Source organism: Danio rerio, chromosome 3, assembly GCF_052040795.2.
Source record: "Danio rerio strain M-AB ecotype USA chromosome 3, GRCz13ab, whole genome shotgun sequence".
In the NCBI taxonomy this organism is placed as follows: Eukaryota; Metazoa; Chordata; class Actinopteri; order Cypriniformes; family Danionidae; genus Danio; species Danio rerio.
The window spans coordinates 23,669,287-23,689,392 of record NC_141023.1 but is presented as its reverse complement, the minus strand read 5'-3'; the positions used below and the strand labels follow the sequence as shown (position 1 = coordinate 23,689,392).

The following is a 20,106-nucleotide window of genomic DNA, read 5'->3' as shown; positions in this document are numbered from 1 at the left end:
AGCACATTCACACCGGCTGGCCAAGTTTAGCTCAGAAAGGTCAGCACACACAGACCTCTATTCCATTATTCTCAACATCATCCTTTAGTGGACGGCAGTCAGCTAATAAGAGCGGAGCGTGTCTTTTTTAGGACAAGGAGGAAAGCCTGCATGACGTGAGCGCTTTGTAGCCTGGGAGAGTTCTGGTCCGTATTCCTACAGGGTTTTATTTTTTGTCAAACTGATGTTGAATCATCACGATACATCTAAAACTACCGCAAAAAAAAAAGTTTTTTCATACTGCATCATCAATTGGCATTGTTGGAGTCACAGAATGTAAACACTGCCTGAATCAAATTAAATTAACATATTTTGGCAATTATTGCTGCTGAATTTGGAATATTGTTAGCATATTTTGACGGTACTTTTTGGTCGGAACAAAACAAAAAACATTTAAAGTCGATTTAAAACAAATCAAGCAGAAAAAAGAAAAAAAATCTAAATGTAAATAATCTAAAAGTAACAAAAAATATTTGTAGACAAACTAAATCAGGGTTTTCAGAGCAAGAATCTTTACAGCATACATGTTTGTTTTTATAATTTCTGGACAGCTAGGTGAAATATTAGGCTAATAACTTTATAATTAACACATGCTCACCCTTTCCTGCTTAATGAGTCCTTTTCTACATGATTTAGTAGATTCTCCACATTATTTTAATGGTTTAAACAGCGTAAACAGGCAGAACAATGTATTCAGTAGTATGAATATTGCCAGTTTCGCCATGCAGGCAACTGACCAAATCACGATGTAAGTGCAAACCCTCTATAATCACAAAAATCTAACTTGCAGCAATCAGTTGTTATGTTTCTGAAAATCCAGCGTGGGGGAAAAAGCATTGGGCCCACAGGATTTGGCCACATATTTTCCACTTGAGACACGTTTTATGAACCATAAAACATTTATTAAGTCATAAGGAAAAATCTGCAGTCATGTCATCCTCACCAACAGCTGTTTAATTAACTTTCTTGCAGATCTGCCATCCTGTAGTATGACTCTAGTGTGAGAGATCATCAGTTATATATATCTGAATAAAAGTATATATAAATGCAAAATTAACATCCCATTTTAGTATATCCTCTTCACAATTAGATGCTATCAGCAATACCTTGCTTTAAAACAATAATAATAAAATATAATATATGTAATTTTAGGTTTATAAGAGGTTACTTATCAAATAAGGCTGCAAAAATGTGTCTCAAGAGTTCACACTTAGCTGATGATTGATAATAAAGTATGTTTGGCATGCTGTCCCAGGAGAGAGCCCTGAACTCAGAAGATCCTTAACCTTGGGGCTCCTTTCCATTTCATGAGGAGAGAGAAGAGTCTGAGCTAGGTCTCGAGAGCTCCCCTGAATTCATTTGCTCTGCCTTTTCCTTGATTACTAGGGGTTGCCAGGGTAGAATGAACCATCAACTATACCAGCATATGGCTATGGGGTGAATGCCTAGTACTAAAACACTTACATACTGCGCCAATGTGGTTTTCCCTTCACTTTTACGGCATGTCTTTAGACTGTGGGAGGACCCGGAAAAAACCCACGCAAGCACGAAGAAAACATGTAAACTCCACACAGAAACGCCAGTTGGCCCAGCCAGAACTCGAACCAATGACCTTCTTGCTGTGAGGTGACAGTGCTAACCACTGAGCCACCATGCCACCCTGTTCTGGATTAATCTAAGAAAGAAAGGGAGGAGTAGGGGTGAATGGGAGGACTCTTCAAAGCGAAGATGACTAACGTAAGAATATCTGTGTTTATGTGCGTTTGGATTCGTCTGATTGATAAATCATATAATAGCTAATGCGGGACCGGCCGTGGTCAATCATAAGCATGTGATCCTCTCGAAATTAGTTTATGAATAAACTTCACTTAAATTCTACGATGCCCTCTCATATGATTTTGTTTGTCTGATAAGTCGGTCTAACACAACATCTACAATTTTAAAACCTCTGGAATGATTACGTAAACAAGCGCTTAAAAGTTTAGATAGAAAACTGTTTTCATCACTGAACTATTTTAAAAACCCATAACCTGCTTAGTTGGGAAAACATCATTAGGTTTGAAAATGGCTTATGCATGGTTTAGCTCCTCCCCTTCTATCAGACTTTCCAGTGTAAATCTGTAGAAAACAGAGTGACTCAGGTTCAGCTAGAACTGATTGCATTATTCCATTTAGACAAACATCTTTTGCTCAAGCTTGTTTTTTTTTAAAGCATCACATCAATTCAATTCATGTTTATTTCTATAGCGCTTTTACAAAATAGAGTGTGCCAAAGTAGCTTAACATGGAAGATTTTAGTAAATTGAAACTGTCAGTCCAGTTTTCAGTGTTGAACTTCAGTTTAGTTCAATGCAGTGTGGTTTAATTTTCACTGGCAAAAGCCCAAATACTAAAGGGAAAATATATCGATGCTCAGCTCCACAAGTCCCGAACCTTGTAAGCCAGTGGCGACACCAGCGAGGAACAAACTTCAATTGACGAAAGTAAAATTTGATCAGAGGAATTTGATACCGCAGAGAATCTGTATCTTTTTTTAGAAAATGGCTTCTTAATAATCGACATTTTGATCACAGCTTTTTGATGCTGTTGTTGCAGTGGCTGTTTTATCTTGTTTATTTGAGTATAGTTTTTAGTTTGAACTTGTATTTTTTTTGGCATGGCCTTTATCAAAGAGACCACCAATAAAAACTAGTCTTTGGGCTAATTTGGGTACATTTATGTTCTTGGGGAACGTTGATTAATGTTAAAGAAAAAGGGAGATCAAGCTTTCTCTGTACAAGCGCTAAAATGTGAAATGGACTACCTTTTATTATATTGGACTTAATTCAACCAGATAAAACCCCATTGAGATCAAGATCTCATTCACATGACTTATAAAACAACAACAAAAACAACAATAATAATAATAAAAATAATAACAACAACAACAACAAATAAAAATATAATATAAAAATACAGTTTAGTTATTGAGCTATACTACATTACAATATGTTAAAAACACATACATTGAGAAATTGACTGTTGCTGTTTGTTATAGAGGATAGAACGAAATGATTTGATAGGGATGAGTTCAGACCTTTTCAGTTCAGACTGAGGCGTATTCCAGGATGAGGGGGCGGCATGCATAAAAGTTTGATTCCCGAATTTAAGTTTACCTGGGGAACAGTCAAATAATAAGATTCAATAAAAAATAAAGGCCATACTGGCTTTTTGACCTGTGAAAAATGGAACATATTGGGTATAAAGGCACCAGACCCAAAAGAGTCTTGAAGTACCTTCTTACATTCAGAGAAGGCCACTCAGCTTTGGCATACAGTCACAATGGTGAGTTAGTCTACAACAGCCTGTAACAAACCTCAGAGCACTGTGATAAACAGAGACTAAAGACTGAAGAAATTAGGTTATTGCAAATTCATATTAAAGATCACCATGGTCAAGCAATGGTATAAATGTTTACGAGCTTTAAGAGAGTTAAACCAAGTTAAATCAACCTCTTTTTTAAATATTATTGTCAATGAGAATCAATCATATATCACGAAGGAGTATCCACCAACATCGTCAATGTACATGTCTGCCTTGGTTATTCCTATTGAGCAATCAGAAAAGTAAAAAAAAAGGAAAGAGTATCTGATTTAACCCTAATTACCGTAAAGAATGTAGACAGAACACCTAGGTTTAATTTTGGAGCCAATGTTTCAGCAGCAGCTTTTGAAATGTCATCAGGGTTACATAAAGGAATAGTTCTTCATTATATTATCTAACATGCTTAAATTTCCAGTAGCAGCTCCTTAAGGCATCTGGTCTGGGGAAAAGGTCGCCGTATTCAAAGAAAAAGGTCTGTAAAAGGTTATCACAGAGAATGGATGAATATTTATACAGCCTTTTTATATGGGGTTGGAGGAAGTTCTGCAATCTGATATAATTTAATTTACCACATAAATTAACAGTTTGGTAGCTTCTTAATATAGCCAGGTTAATGATGTGTAAATACTTTGTAAAGGCCAGGCTCAGCTGTTATCATATTGTGTAAAAAGTGCAGTTTTTGTTTAAATTAATTTATGCCTGCATTAAGCAACAGTGTGTGTTAAGACACCGGTAGATTTTCTACTAACTGAAATGGTTCAAGACTCCATTAATTGCTCTAAAATGGTGCTTTGAATTAACAATGGAGATTTAGGGTGAGAATCGTGAGATGCATAAAAAATTTGTCTCACAAGCATTTTATGGATAAAACTTGACAAAAGTCCATTTGAACAAATGTCTTGGGTTTTAATAAATTAAAAAATTTACAATGGAACTGTAAGAATGTTTTTTTTTAACTAAAGCGGTTCGAACTGTAGTTCTGCAGAATGACTAAAAAGTTATCAGTATATGATGGTGAAAAACCATACATTTCTAGTCAAACCATCATTCTGCAATCTTATACCAAAAACGGAAATAAGAGCAGTTTTAAAGGCTTAAAAATGTGGGAAAGCGTTGCTATTATGTGACAGTATTGTATTGCAATATAGAACAACTAAGTGTTAAAGTTAAATCAAAAGTAATTCAGAAATACTTGAAAATGAAATAATTTTATTTTATTTTTATTTTATTTTACAGATAATAGACTCCGAACTGGAGAGGAGCAGAGCAGGAAAAGAGACAGAGAAAAGTTGAACAATTATTTTGTATCTTTCTAGACCATGTGACCAAAGTGACCAATCAACATGACCACACACATGGCCCTGATCTAATCAGTATATGCCTTTAGAGTCAGTATGGCCATTCCAGTGACGCTCCAGGGACAGACGAGTCTTCGCTGAGGCCATCTTCCAGCCTCAACCACGGCGAATGAAGCTCTGCACAAGACTTTTGGCCAGCGGAGAAATTAAAATGGTCGTGCCCAACTGAGTCTGGTTCTCAAGGTTTTTTTTCTTCACTCCCATTAGGTGAAGTTTTTTTTCCCTCTCCGCTGTCGCCACTGCCTCGCATGGTTCAGGATTGGTAGAGCTACGCATCGATGAATTTGCTCTTCAGTGTTTGAACTCTCAGTAATGATTAAATCACACTGAACTAAGCTAAACTGAACTGAACTGAACTTAAACACTAAAACCTGAGCCACACTGTTCCAGTTACTATGACCATTTATGTGAAGCTGCTTTGACACAATCTACATTGTAAAAGCGCAATACAAATAAAGCTGAATTGAATTGAATTGAATCTTGGTGAAAAATACATTTTTTGCCATATGAACAAATGCATATGATAATTTTTAATTCCTACAGGACTATTTTTATAATAATTTTACATAATTTGTTGTATTGAACACAGTAAGGAAACCTGCTTCCACTACTAAAGTAAAATGTTGTTATTATGTCTATTTATTTTTTAAGTCTGACTTGTGATTGAACGAGTATATGCTATGTAGACAGAATTGTAAGATGCTTACTGGTAATTGCAAGAAAAAATAGCCTGAAAAATAGCCAGAACTGGCAAACATATTTTTCCTCTTAACTGTGTGATACAAACTTGGGATTCGCAACCGCTTAGAATGTTATCACACGATTGAATGGGTGTTATCAGTGGTTATCAGCTGATAGATATGGGCCAGTAGGAGCCTTCTGCGCCTACTGGTAGGCTCAGAAGGTTGTTATTATCCTTCCGCATAGTTAATCAGCTATACTAATAGAGAAGACTCCAGATCCAGATCTGTTTTTACATTACTGTGATCGTCATGTTTAAGGTTGGGGTAGAAGTTAATAAAATACAATTAATAGGAAATTTAATAAGTAATATAAATAATTTTTGTTAACTTCCGGCCACAGCCTTATGTGATCTATCAGCCTGATCTCACGAGAAAACGTAAGTATTTTACGTTTTGCCAGTTTAGTGGCTTATTCGTACGAATTCGTACGAGTTCAGTCGTACGAAATGGTACGATTTTAAAAAGGAGCTGATTAACCATATGTATTGATGATAACAGCCTTCTGGCCCATATCTATTAGCTGATAACCCCCTGATTGATAACATTTAAATCGGCAGGGATTTTAAACTATAAATTACAAATTGGATGGGGAAAGGCTTACAAAGAGTTTATATCTCCTACTTCTAAAAAGAAAAGTCAAAACAGCTAGATGTACTGAAAAAAATCTGACTAGTGGGATTTTCTTAACCTAAGCTTTCATACAGCAACCATTTTGCTTTGTGCAACGTGAGGAACTAGTGTAAGACTTTTTTTCTTTTTAATTTTCAAACTTTCCTACATGTACACCTGCTGATAGTAAAACCATCCACATTGTCAGGAACAAGACAGCACAACAAGCCAAAATGTAAAGCCTCTTTGAACAGCTCCACTTTCCCAGAGAGTGAAATGTGCTCATCTTATAGCTGCTAAGATCCATGTGAAACCACCGCCACGCCACACATCAAACATAAATGCAAAGAGCCCGAGGCCCAGCCGTTTCAAAGCACACATGCACCCTGTGTCTACCACTAAACAAGAGCCCCATCTACCCAGAGGACTTTGATGAACCACATGACTGCTTCACCCAAGCCAGAGAAGCCAGGAGCTTTAGATGTTTAAAAAGGAATATCTTACTCAGATACACCCATATTCTGCCCTCAGTGCATGGGTAATTATTGTTTATTGCACTAACAACACTAGAAAAAGGAGAAAGATCGAGAATCGGTTTAGTTGAGCTGAACTCAAACACTTTCTACTCTCTTCTGAAGTCTAAAAGTGAGGATAAAAGCTTAGTTTGTCCTTGTGTTAAGTACACTGTAAAACCTTATAAATAGAGAGTATTCAAAGAATTTGTTACCACTGATCGCCTCAAAACATTTGAGTTAACTAGCTGGTTTCTGACAAGTAGGCTCACTAAATTTGCAGCTGCAAAAATTAAGAATTCCTTAGATTTTTAGCCCATTATTGACTATTTATTTACAGTTAATGTATGTATATTGTATGTATATTTATTATTGAACAATATGTAAATGTTTAGAGGCGCAGTAGGTAGTGCTGTCGCTTCACAGCAAGAAGGTCACTGGTTCAAGCCTCGGCTGGGTCAGTTGGCGTTTCTGTGTGGAGTCTGCATGTTTTCACGCACATCTCTAGAATTTACATCTCTAGTGTTTACAGAGAATGGTCCAAAAAAGAGAAAATGTCCAGTGAGCGGCAGTTCTGTAGGCACAAATGTCTTGCTGATGCCAGAGGAGAATGGCCAGACTGTTTCAAGCTGATAAAAAGGCAACAGTAACTCAAATAACCACTTGTTACAACCAAGGTATGCAGATGACCATCTCTGAATGCACAACACATCAAACCTTGAAGCGGATGGACTACAGCAGCAGAAGACCACACCTTTGGGATGTGGCGGAACGGAAGATTCCAATCATGGATGTGCAGCCGACAAATCTGCCGCAACTGCGTGATGCCATTAAGTCAATATGGACTGAAATCTTTGAGGAATATTTCCAGTACCTTGTTGAATCTATGCCAAGAAGGATTAAGGCAGTTCTGAAGGCAAAAGGGGGTCCAACCAAGAACTAGTAAGGTGTACCTAATAAAGTGGCCAGTGAGTGTATATTTTGATCTTTTAGTAGATTACATAAAAGGCTGACTTTGTTTACCAAACAAGTGCTTCTAATTGCATTATCATTACCCTTAAATAAAAGTTTTTAATAGTCATTGTTTATTTATTTTGTTTATTTCGGTTTTCAGTTTTATTTCAGTTTTCATAATCCTTTCAAAATAGTTCTACATTAAAAATGAACAAAGATTAGCAAAACATCTGCATCAAAATAGTAAGAGTGCAGATTCTGTCTGGCCCTCAACATCACATTCATTCTTGCACCACAACAACATGTTTGTGTCGAATGTTGTGGCACATAGGTTTTATTAACTCTCAGTTTGTAGCACTAGCAGTAGTAAGCAAATGCATGTGTTAAAGAGACTATTTTTATACACTTGCGTTAATATAGTTGAGAATCAAGCAGTATATATGGTCTTAAATCGTTTTTCATGTCTTCCTCAACCAAACCACAGGCTCGTCACCACAATAGTAAACTTACAAATTGCAACATGATTCAGACATTAACAGGGACACTTTAATTAGAGGTTAAAGCTGAGCTGTAATCTGCAAATGCAAAAACACATAGAATAACACTTCATTTCAACACTTATTTTCCCTACACACACTGTAAAAAATGCTGGGTTCCACACAATTGATTTCTCTTGGGAAAACATAAAGAAATTAAGTTAACTTATTAGTTTTTTACTAACATAAGTGAATTGAACAAAGCAATTAAGTTCCCCCCCCAAAAAACCTCATTAATAAGATATATGCACACAGACTTTTAGTTTCAGCCAGCTTGCCTCAGCCGTTCCGATGAACTGTCTTTCCATTATAAAAATGTCATGCTTAAGGTCTGATTTCTTTCTGATATTCTCTGCATGATAGATTTACCATATAAAGTAGGCCTCAGACCGGACAAAAAACACTTTTCCCCCCACCATGTCTTTAAAATATGACAGTTTACTTTACTCCAGTATTTTCAATAGAGTTTCTGCGTTCGCCTGCTGATCCGGACACGCTAGCGGTTACTCGGTCTTTCATCTCGTTTTACAACTAAACTAAACAACTAAAACATGCTTACTGTAAGTCTATTTAATTAAATGTATTATAATTACAACATCATTGCTGTAAAAGGAACCTTGTGAAATTGAAAATAGTCACATTAAGCTTTCACCTGAAGTCTATCATTGGCTAAAAAACACAAGCTGTGCATAGCCCAATGTGTTGTTTCAACTCATTTTCAATAAGCAGCTTGAGAAAACAGCAAACATCATTTTTTGAGTTAATTCGGTCAAAAATCACTCTGGGAACTACAAATCTGCCTTTACCTTCTGAATTTAAGGGTGTGTCTCAATCAGCTCCCTCGTTCAGTAGTCAGGAGACTGATCAGGGAGTCAGCCATTTGAGGAGCTGTCTCAATGTAAAAACTCTTCCAGTGCACTGAAACATTCACTGTAAAAAATGTAGGGTTCCACACAATTCATTCATGCTGACCCAATAAAAAAAAATCAACTTAGTTAACTTAACGCTTTTAACAAATTTTTATGGATTCAACATAAAAACATTAGGTTTTTCCATTGAAATCTCAAAAATTGTGTTGTTTTATTTATTTATATATATATATATATATATATATATATATATATATATATATATATATATATATATATATATATATATATATATATGTTATATACACACACAAAACACACATTAAATTTAAATTTAACCAAATGAACATTAGATGGGTACAGCTTGATCTAGCAAACATTTATAAATAGTTAATGCCGGTGTAGGAAACTATCAAATTATTTAATGATAATCTACTTTTAAAAACTTTAGAAAATTAATATATGAAAAAATGTTTAGTTCTGATGTGGTTTATAAATTTCATTTTTAATGTTGCACAATGAGGATGTTCTCGTCACACTCGATGTCCCAATAAACAAAGCACTACCCTTTCTAGTGCACAAATTAGTGTAAATTATGTTTACTGTTCATTCAAACTACTTATTTTAAATGATATAATTTTTAACCCAATAGGGTATATGCCGAGCTAGTGCTGTTCCCATGCTGATACACTTCCGGTGACCTGTTATTGTGAACTTTTTTCCATTTTATACGGTTTCTTATACAGCATCGATGTTGTAATGTCATTAAAATACATTCACTTAAATAAACTTTAGCATTTATTTAGTTGCTCAAGCGTAAAACGAGACAAAAAGCTGCTTACTCGCACGTGCCCGTCAGAATCGGCAGGCTTACGCAGAAGCTCCATTGAATATAGTTGGGTAAAATAAATGCTCATATTATAAAGATATGGCGGGGGAAATGTAATTTAACGCAGAGCTTCTTGTACAATCTGAGACACACTTTAAATCGGATATCACTCAGCTAGTGGAGATCGCTGATTTTTAAAGAAAACAGATCTTAAACGCACCGGATTTTGCATTGGCATTCAGGGGTCCGTTCTTCGTACGTGGATTACTCAGTTAGCTGGATTTGGATATTGACGATTTGACACGATCCAGGATCGTTTCGTTCTTCAAAGCTGATCCGAGAGTTGTTGTCATGGCAACAGTTCTGCTAGGTCAAACCTGATCGGGAGCAGGTTCAATTCATGTAAACAGGATTAGATCGGCTCAGTTCAAGCAAAGATAATACAGAAAGTATGTTCCGAATTCTGATATTTTCTTACAGTAGTAGTTATATACACTTGGGAAAATAATACATAATTTTTAAATATATATATATAAAGTTATAGTCATTAATAAAATAAATAAAGTTATACATATTAATAAAACGTATGCAATCTGCACCCTCGAAATGAAAGTACAAAGACTGCCATCTGGTGCAAAGAGAAAACTTATTGATATGAACTTTTTAGATCGCTTTAGAACAAATTGTGTATAATAGAAATGCACAATATGTGACTTTTTTTGAAGCAATAATACATTTCAGCAGTCATAAACATGTTTTGACAGTTAATATGCCAGTGATTTGATGCTTCACAAAAGTTGCAGACACCTTTACCAATATGAAAATGCTTTTGTAAACAACCAGTTATTCTTTATACACCGATTAAAAAACGGCTACATTAATAAAGAAAATCTTTTCTAAATGTAGAACTAAATGCATTGATTTGCATTGAAATACATGATGAATACTCTTGTCTTGACAAATGAAAGTATAAAGCCTGCAGCTCACAACAAATGTGGAAAGTTCTTGCGTGTCATATTTAACAAACCATTTACTGCTAATTTGATGTAATTTTGCTCACATGGATAATTGAATATTAATCAGATGATGTCATTACGCTGCTATGCCGTCAGCCAATCGTTGCATTGCTGATCATGATTTCGAGGATCGATAGATCTGTCCTTCATAACACACGCAGCGATCTCAGATCAGTTCATCCAGACCAAGTGTGCCGCAAGCCTACATTTGAGTGAAGGTTTCGGCCGTTAGATCGCCCCCTGGGGGCTGGCTGCAGTACAAGTCATAAAGCCCGCCTCCTCCGTGTTAATGAAGGAGACTTGAGCCCAAATAAAAAAAAATATTACACTTGCAATAAAATGTCCCGAAAGATAGTTCTGGTCGATTAAGGCACTGGTTATTGTGCTGAAATAGGTGCAGATCTTCATTTTTGTAAACAGTTTGTTTTTAGCAGTAATTTAATGCTGGGCGTGTCATCGTGATACACAGCTGTGATTGACAGTTTCTCAAAGCGCGGCGTCTGAGCTTCGGCAGGAGACTGAAGTAGACTGAAATGTTATTATTCGATTTCTGTGTTATTTTACCATGACAAAATGAGTTCAGCAGTAAACTATAGTTTCTGACATACATGATCCTGGTGGAACACTGTTTATTCGCTAAGTTCAGGGCTTTTTTCGGGCTTTATTAGTTTGCTGATACACGCCTAGCCACCCAGATAGCAAAACACAGTTCCGGCTAGATTCTCGCCTGCCGGAGACTTATCTCTTAGAGCTCAGACTGACTAATGTTACCTCTGCTGGACCTACTCCGGATGCCTGGACTCACTGCCCGATTCCAGTCCGAGTCAATCGAGCCTGATGCGGCGGCCGAGCGAGCAGGCGCTGCCGCATGCGAGCCGGAATCACCCCGCGACGCCGCGAGTAAGTTATGCGCTGCGGCCTGGAGCTGGCGCGATTGAATATATAAAACCCTCATATTTGTTAACGTTATTACATCCATTTGTGTTGATATGACAGCAAACGCATGCTGAGAAGTTCGGGGGGCGTAGTTGATTTTACATAAAGCGTTTGATTGGAAGCTCGACTCTGCTCATTTTCGCGGCTCCTCCTCTGGCTCCATCAAACAGTCCTTCTGCGCATGTCTGGCTCCAATTTCAGCAGTCTTTTGCGACAGTTTGTGCCCGTCAAGCAGGCGTTTTGCCCTCAAGGCGTTCAATGGGAAAAAGGGCTGTCGCGTCGTCCATATTTTTTACAGTCATTGATCCAGACATTCTAATCTGATTCGCGAACTTGTTTGAAGAACCAAATTAGCGAGAGATCAGTTATCAAGATTAAAAGATCCAGGATCTGCCAAATCATCTTAGATCATTTAAGCGAGGTACGAAGAACGGACCCCAGTTCGCCGGAAGCACTTAATCCAGGTTACTGGCAAATTAAAAGTCCTATTAGCATGCTTCGGCATATACCCTATTTGTGAGGTTTTTTGGAACAAATGAATTGTGTGGAACCCAACATTTTCAGACCATACCATTTCATGAGATTGTTCACCTAAACACAATGGGCCGTTTTCACATATTTACAGGTTTCTCCACAGTAGAAGGCATCATAGTTGGGTAAACTTGGAAAATTATTAAATGGGATTACCACAAAAATATATATATTTTTTGCATTTCAATTTGCTCAAATAACAAAAGAAAATGTCAACGATGGTATTTCCATGACTTTATTAAATCTACATTTTATTAAATCTAAATCTTAAAAAATATGTAAATATATATGGAGCAGTATGGTGGCTCGGTGGTTAGCACTGTCACCTCACAGCAAGAAGGTTACTGGTTCAAGTCTCAGCTGACTCAGTTGGCATTTCTGTGTGGAGTTTGGGAGAACATGCAGTTTCCTCCGAGTGCTCCGGTTTCCCCACAGTCCGAAGACATGTGCTATAGGTGAATTGAATAAGCTAAATTGGCCTTAGTGTATGTGTGTGTGTAAATGAGTGTGTATGGGTGTTTCCCAATACTGGGTTGCAGCTGAAAGGGCATCCACTTTGAAAAATATATGCAGGATAAGATGGCTGACTATTCTGCTGTGGCGACCCCTGATGAATAAAGGTACTAAGCCAAAAAGAAAAGGATTGAATAAATATATTTATTAATTATAATAATTATTATTTATATAATTTTCTATAAGGTACACTGAACTCTTTTGAAAATTTGAGTAATACCAACTAATTTCATTAATTTCTCGGTTCAGTTTTACATTTTGTCATTCAAAGAAAAACAACACATTGAGCCTCACACTGAGACATCTGACAGTATGCCAGCAGTCAACAGTGGCATGTGCCAGTCTCATCTGTGTGTGGGTGAACAGAGAGGATCATTATCAGTGGCAGAGGTCATAAATGTCTGTGATTATCTTTATCCATACGCCAACTATGATAATTATGATGTCATTTTGTGCATTTTACACTATTTATCTCTCTTTTTTCACCCACTCCACAAATCCACCACATTTCCCTTTCTCCGCATCTCTTTATATCCACTGCCATAGATGTCTGGGTATTTGACCCCAAAAAATCCCCACCTCCCAGTCCAGCACAATACCTCTACTCTATGTTGGGTTGAGCTGCTTTGAGTTGGAATGGACAGTTGAGCTGAGCCATGTGGACTCCATCACTTCAGACTTCAGTTTTCACTGCACATAATCTGTTTCTTTGCCCACAAATGAAGACTCAGCTAAAGTGTACTCGCCCTAATGTTATACTATACTTTCCTGACCCTTTTAGAACACAAAAAGAAGATATTTTGAAGAGTGCTGGGGTCCAGACAACATTGGAGCCTTCCGACATTTGTCAAAATGTCTCCTTTTGTTTTCAGCAGTGAAAAGTCCTTCAGGATTAAATCAACATGGAGGAGGGTGAGAGTGACCTGGGTGGACCTGTAAAAAAATTTAGAAGTCTTCTCAAAGGTTGAGAAGACTTCAAATGAGATCACTTCAGATAAGAGGACCTGCAAAATGTGAATTCTGTCTTACTATAAAAAAGTTAATGGTTATTGTTTGCTGTTTTTTTAAATGTCTTATTTTGTGTTCAACCAAAGAAAGAAACCCAAAAAAAGGTTTGGAACCTCTTGAGAGTGAGTAAATTTACATTTTTGGGTGAACTCTGCCCTTAAATTGAAATGAACAGACCTAAGTTAACTTGTAATAAGATGCAATGGAATTAGCTAAGTTCAGTTTGGGTTTAAGCTTAGATTTGTTGCACACATTTAAGCAAGTTTTGATCTGATAAAATGAGACATCTTCAGATGCAGTGAAATTAACGAAGCAATTCAGTTTGAGTGTTATGATTCATTGAGTTTATTTGATGAGCATACTTCAATGTGACTGAGATGAGATGCGCTACACTCAGTTGAGGCAAGTTTATTTGACAAAATATTACTTCAGATGTGATCAACTAAGCTGAATAAATGTGACTTTACTTGAGATCAAAGACAAAGCGATTACAGTGGTTTAATTAAGCATATCAGTTGGCATTTGAGTTGCAAGTGATTTGACCTAAAGTAAATTGCTAACACTAAATGCAATGACCTTAGATCAGATTACTTATTCTGATTCAACTTGAGATTGAGGCAAGTTCGTTTGATGAACCTGGATGACTTCTGATGAGATCATATGATTCAAAATGAGATTAGCAGATTTCAATTCAAGTTTGAATTGAGATGTTATACTTTCATTTAATGAACTAAGATGACTTTAACTGAGAAACTTTAACTGAGGTAAATTGAAATGAGATGCAGAAAAATCAGTTGAACTGAGCATAATTCAGTTTGAATTTAAAGGGATAGTTCACTCAAAAATCTGTTTTTAAACCTTCTTACCGATTCCTTTAATTAAAAAAAGAAGACATTTTGAAAAAGGCTGGAAACTGGTAGCCATTAATTTCTATAGTGCTACAATCATTTGAGGCAAGTTAATTTGACAAATTAAGCTGACTTGAGATGTGATGCAAAGAAATTGATGAGTTGAGCAGAGTTCAGTATCAGTTAAACAGCTATTTGAAATTATTTGATGAAATGAGATGACTCTAGGGCCCGGTTTTTCAAAAGTAATCCACTAGGATTTTGGATAAGGGATTTGATCAAATCTTGAAAATGGGTTTTTCAAAAGAAAAAATGGATTACATAATCAAATTAAATCACACAATCCAATCTTGAGTTTGATCCGGATCAAACCTTTAGTTTGGGTTTTTCAGACCTTTTTTGTAGAATTTAGATCACTTTGATCCAAAAAATCTGGGTTAAACTGATCTCATCAGAAGGGTGGATTCAGCAAGGATTTCATGCCCAAAATGTAATAAAAGCTTTAAAAATGTATCAAATAATACTATATTTGGATCATGCAATAACTTACAATATATCCTATTAATTAATTAGGTTTTAATTGTATTTGGTAATCTGTCAGGTTACAGTGATTATGTAGGCTTTAACGTATTCAGCCTTTCAGTATAGGCCTACAGCAAAATAGAAAGAGTTTGGCCTCATAAAATAATACCCCAAACAGCTGTCAAAATTTACCAAAACAATACATTTTATTCTGTCACTAATTGATATATATATTCATCACAATGGAAAATATTTTTGTTTTTAGAATATTTATTAGTGATGCACGCAATGATTACAGAATAACCAAAAAAAAAACTGCAAAGAATGGCAATGACTGATTTTTTAAATCCCTTTTAGTCTCTTTTTGCAATTGTTGAAAGTGAAGAAGCACAGCTTCAACTGGCAGAGGAACAACTGACTCTGACCAAATTGCAGCAAACCAAGGCCAGACTTGAGATCCGCCTCCTAAAGGCTACGCTCAGACAAGCTGCCTTCTCCACATCAGATGAGGAAGTCTGAAATTATTGTTGAGTTTTTGACATTAAGTCTTTTTTTTAATTCACAAAATCTATATTTAAAACTTGTTATAAATATCCTCAATGTAGTGTTTGTGTTGTAGTTCTGCTGGAAGACTATGGGGGGAGGTATTTCTTGTTTTTACTTTTTTAAAATGTGTGTTTTCATTTCAAATAAAAATAAACTCATATTGACCCCACACTGGCTATTCTACTTGTTGCTCTTTACATATCTATAGTTCTACATTGTGATTTCCTATCCTGTTTGAGCATTGGTTATCCAAATTTAGTGATCCTGAAAAGTTCCTATGCAGATCAGATTGATCCAATCCGATGTTGCTGTGAAAAACTGGCTTATAAAGTAGCTGGAATACATGATCACGGATCGCAAAAACAGGATTACTAAATCCGAATAAATTTAATCTGGATTAAACATTTTGAAAAACCGGGCCCAGGTGAGATTGCTTGGGTTTAGTAGACTTGTGTTCCGTTTTAGTTTAAATTGAGATTTTCTATGCTCAGGAGAGTTGGTTGGGCACAGCAAAGCACAGTTCAAAGTCGCTGAGCTGAGCAACTTAAGGCCTCAGAGAGGAGAGCTATTGTGTTGGACTGGCAGGTGGGGATTTTTTTAATGGTTCAAGTGCCCAGGCGGCACAAAATTTGGGGCCTAGAAAAAGGGTAAAAAAACAAAAAGCAGTTGATAACAAGTTGGAACATGAGATGTTGTTCTGGACATACTCATGTCAAAAAAGCAAACTCATCTATACATTAGTTTGTAGTAGAAATCCTGATCTTGTAAATAATTCTAACTTAAACTTTAAAACTTGTAGTTGTTTGATCATGGCCTGGCTTCATCTTTTTACTTCTGGATTTTTAACCATAATACAAGTTGTTTGTATAAAATGTCTAAAGATTATCTTGATTGGCAAAACATGAACAAACTACACCAGCTTCAGAGCTATTAGTTTTTATTTTTTCCAAAGAACTAGATCGATGCTAACTTCCAACTTGGCCAAAATGGCAGCATGCTATATTCTCTGATGTATATAACACCGATATAAACAGAGAATCACACAGATCATTGTGTTTACTCGCATGCAGAATAGAGCGGCCTTCTGTTTGAGTAAACCTTGTACACGGTCACAAACATCCTGAAGTGTGTCGGGCCTGGTCACATAATTATATAATTAAGTGCTGTCTGATTGTTCTCCAAGACACAGCACAGAGGCCATTTGCATGTGTATCTGAGCGATTAGGGACTTTTCAGTGTGTGGAGGAATGTGGTGCGCTTGGCATTTTTGAGTAAAAGGGCAGCTCTCCGCTCGAGAGTGCCAGAGCAGCGGGATGAGATCATGACTGGAAGATGCCCACTCGCTGGATACAGCGACACAGCTTTTGCCCCCTCGCTCCCTCTTTCCTAACAGCTGGGGGAATTCCAGACCTGTTAGATTATGGATCGAGGAGATTAAGGTTTTTAGGGCTAAATCAGATTTTATGCCTCACGCCCTCATAGCTGGAACATGTTAAACTTGACGAACCGACTCGCTTTCTTCCGTACACTCGCTCTCTCTAGGCAGGATTTGGCTGTTTGCTGATAAGCGATGCATGTATGAGGTGGCAGGCAGGCCGTTTGCTTTGCAGATAGTAGGCTACTGCTATTGTTGCCCAGCAGGGATAAGAATAATCTGGAATAACGCAGGCGTGAATGAAGATTACAGTCAAGGTGAAAGGCACAGTGGATTTGAGGCCTGCTGCGCTTTAAAAACAAAGATAGAGCAAATGCATGCTTGATACAGCCATACAGAGGTATTACATAAGAGTCGGCCAGACCTGATGCCCTTTAGCCAAACAGCACATAGCCCATATCTTAACACCAGAGCCCTTTGACTTCGCCTCTGAATTAAATGTCTGTTAAAAGGTCACAGAGATGCCATGTGTAAATTTCATAAGGATAAAGATGGCAAATGTGAGACACTTTCGGGCTGAATAAAAGAAATTGGTCGCATAAAATTTCCCTTGAACAAATAATATATGGAATACAATTTAAATATAACCAATTAACAATTCCGTAAAAGATTCAAACCACAGATGTGCTTTTGCTTTAGCGTTGCATGAGCTTAATCTGTGTTGTTCAGATGTGAATCTTGCCAAACTTCTTCAATATTAAAAAAGCAATTGTTATTATTCATTCAATCATTTTCTTTTTGTCTTAGTCCCTTTATTCATCAGGGGTCGCCACAGCAGAATGAACTTATCCAGCATATGTTTAACACAGAGGATGCCCTTCCAGCTGCAACCCAGTACTAGGAAACATCCATACACTACAGCCAATTAAGTTTTTTTAATTCACCTAAAGCATATGTGTTTGGACTGTGGGGAAAACCAGAGCACCCAGGTAAACCCACGCAAAAATGGTGTGAACATGCAAACTCCACCCAGAAATGTCAACTGACCCAGACGGGACTTGAACCAGCGACCTTTTTGTTGTGAGTCGACAGTGCAGCCACGAGTCACCCTTAATATTATTCAATAAAAAGCAATATTTTAATCCATGAGATTCCATTTTTACAATCTATTAGTGACTTCAACGTTTGTTTTACCCTACATTCATCACTGGTTTTGAATTACACACCAGCTGTATGCTACTGTATTAAACCCAGCACGCAGTACGACCATGTTTACATGACCGCAATGACCCTGTTCCCAAAAAATACACAAAACAAGCAGAAATTCAAAGCAAATTGAATGTAAAAAAAAACACTGATCATAAAAAGATATTAAAATAGAAAATAGAAAGAAGAATCTCATTCCCAGGACTTTTCAACATGCCTTCAAGTTGCCTTCATTTGCCCCCTTGTGTCCCTCTCTCTCCTTTTTTGTTCTCTGCGTTTTTCCCCACCCGTTGAGAGCAATGTGTATGTGAAAGAATGTCATCGTGAGACGCACAAACTCCTCTCATGTGCTTTCCCATCCAAATATTAGTTCCAAATCAGTTGGGTCCAAATTCACAAGCTTGTTTTGATTGGCTTATATTACATCAGGCCAGCTTGTGCCATTCGTGAGTCGGTCTATGAGTAAACTAAGAGCTATACAATATTTCTCAATTTCATATTAAACCTACACTATTTTTGTAATATTTAAATCTGCAAAGAAAGACTATGCACACTTACCTGTGAGCTGAAAACATGCACACGAGTGTCACATAAATATATAGGATTACCTCGGGCCTATAGCGCCCTCTGGTGTTTGCTTTCTGTACATGCGCTCTCATTACGTGTTCAGGTCACGTCGTTTGTTATTTAATATCGCAAATAAAAAAATTAAATAAAATCGCATATTAATTATAATCGCATATTGCAGCTTTTGCTATAAGAACTTTACGTTTTTGTGACTTTAGGATGCTTGAAAGCTGATGGGTCGATTAAACGATGTTGAGAAAATTTTAACTTTTTATTTGTACTAACCCGAGCCATAAATAAAATAACAAAAGGGCCGGTAAACACCTAAAAATCACTTAATAAAAGGACAGTTCACCCCAAAGTTAAGCTACTCTCAAGTGGTGCCAACCCTTTATGTTTATTTAATTTCTTTATCACAAAGTAGATATTTTGAATAAAGAAAACGAGCAACTGATTTGGAGTCAAGGGTGAGTAAAAGATGAAAATACATTTTTGTGTGAACTATTCCTACAAAACCTTGTATACACCCTCGATAAATTGTAGGCCCACTACTTAAAATGTTAAAGGATAGTTAACCCAAAAATTAAATTTGATGATAATGACCCTCAGGTCATTAAATAAAAGGGCCACACGAAATCTGCGCGCACAGGGATAGATCCGTAGATTTCCTCTGATTTTTAGCCCATCATTGAGTCAATCTATTTTCTTGTGTAAATGTGTGTAAATTTACATTTATTCATTTTTTTGATTAATTTCACAAATTTCATTGTGCTATAATAATGGCAATATAATATTAAAATGTTCAAATGATTTATTTACAATAGTTTGTAAAGTATTATTTCATAGTAGGCCAATAGTAGATTTTGTTTTGCCCTAGATATAGGTGTGTTTTCTGAAGTAAAGCATTTTTTATTAGGTCACTGGTTCAAAAATGCAATTTAATGGCTACCGCCACTTTGAGATTACAAAAACAAAAACATAGGCCCACAGACAAAGCTAAAGTACTGTAATACCCCTGGCTCCTGACAATAAACATTATTTACAGCATTATTTCCTTTTATTCGAAGCCTCTTTAAACAGCGGTGTGTTTAACGTCTGAAACGTGTATAAATACCAAATGTGTTAATGCAAGCACACATGTTAAAAGTTATAGTGGTGTAAATATTATCCAGTTTCTTACACACCTTTTCATAATTGAATCATTTACAGTTTTCTTTGATAATGTC

At 36.6% G+C, this 20,106-nt stretch overlaps 1 long non-coding RNA gene across 2 annotated transcripts in view; it reads right to left on the bottom strand.

The window, feature by feature from the left end:
* LOC141381191 (uncharacterized) overlaps positions 1–18,949 on the bottom strand; it is a 35,367-nt gene extending 16,418 nt beyond the window's left edge. Inside the window, exon 1 of one of the 2 annotated variants that reach the window (XR_015480786.1) lies at positions 18,872–18,949. This is a non-coding gene — a long non-coding RNA (uncharacterized LOC141381191). The remainder of the gene's footprint in view (positions 1–18,871) is intronic. The other variant, XR_015480785.1, reaches the window with a different exon arrangement.
* Positions 18,950–20,106: the final 1,157 nt, after the last annotated feature.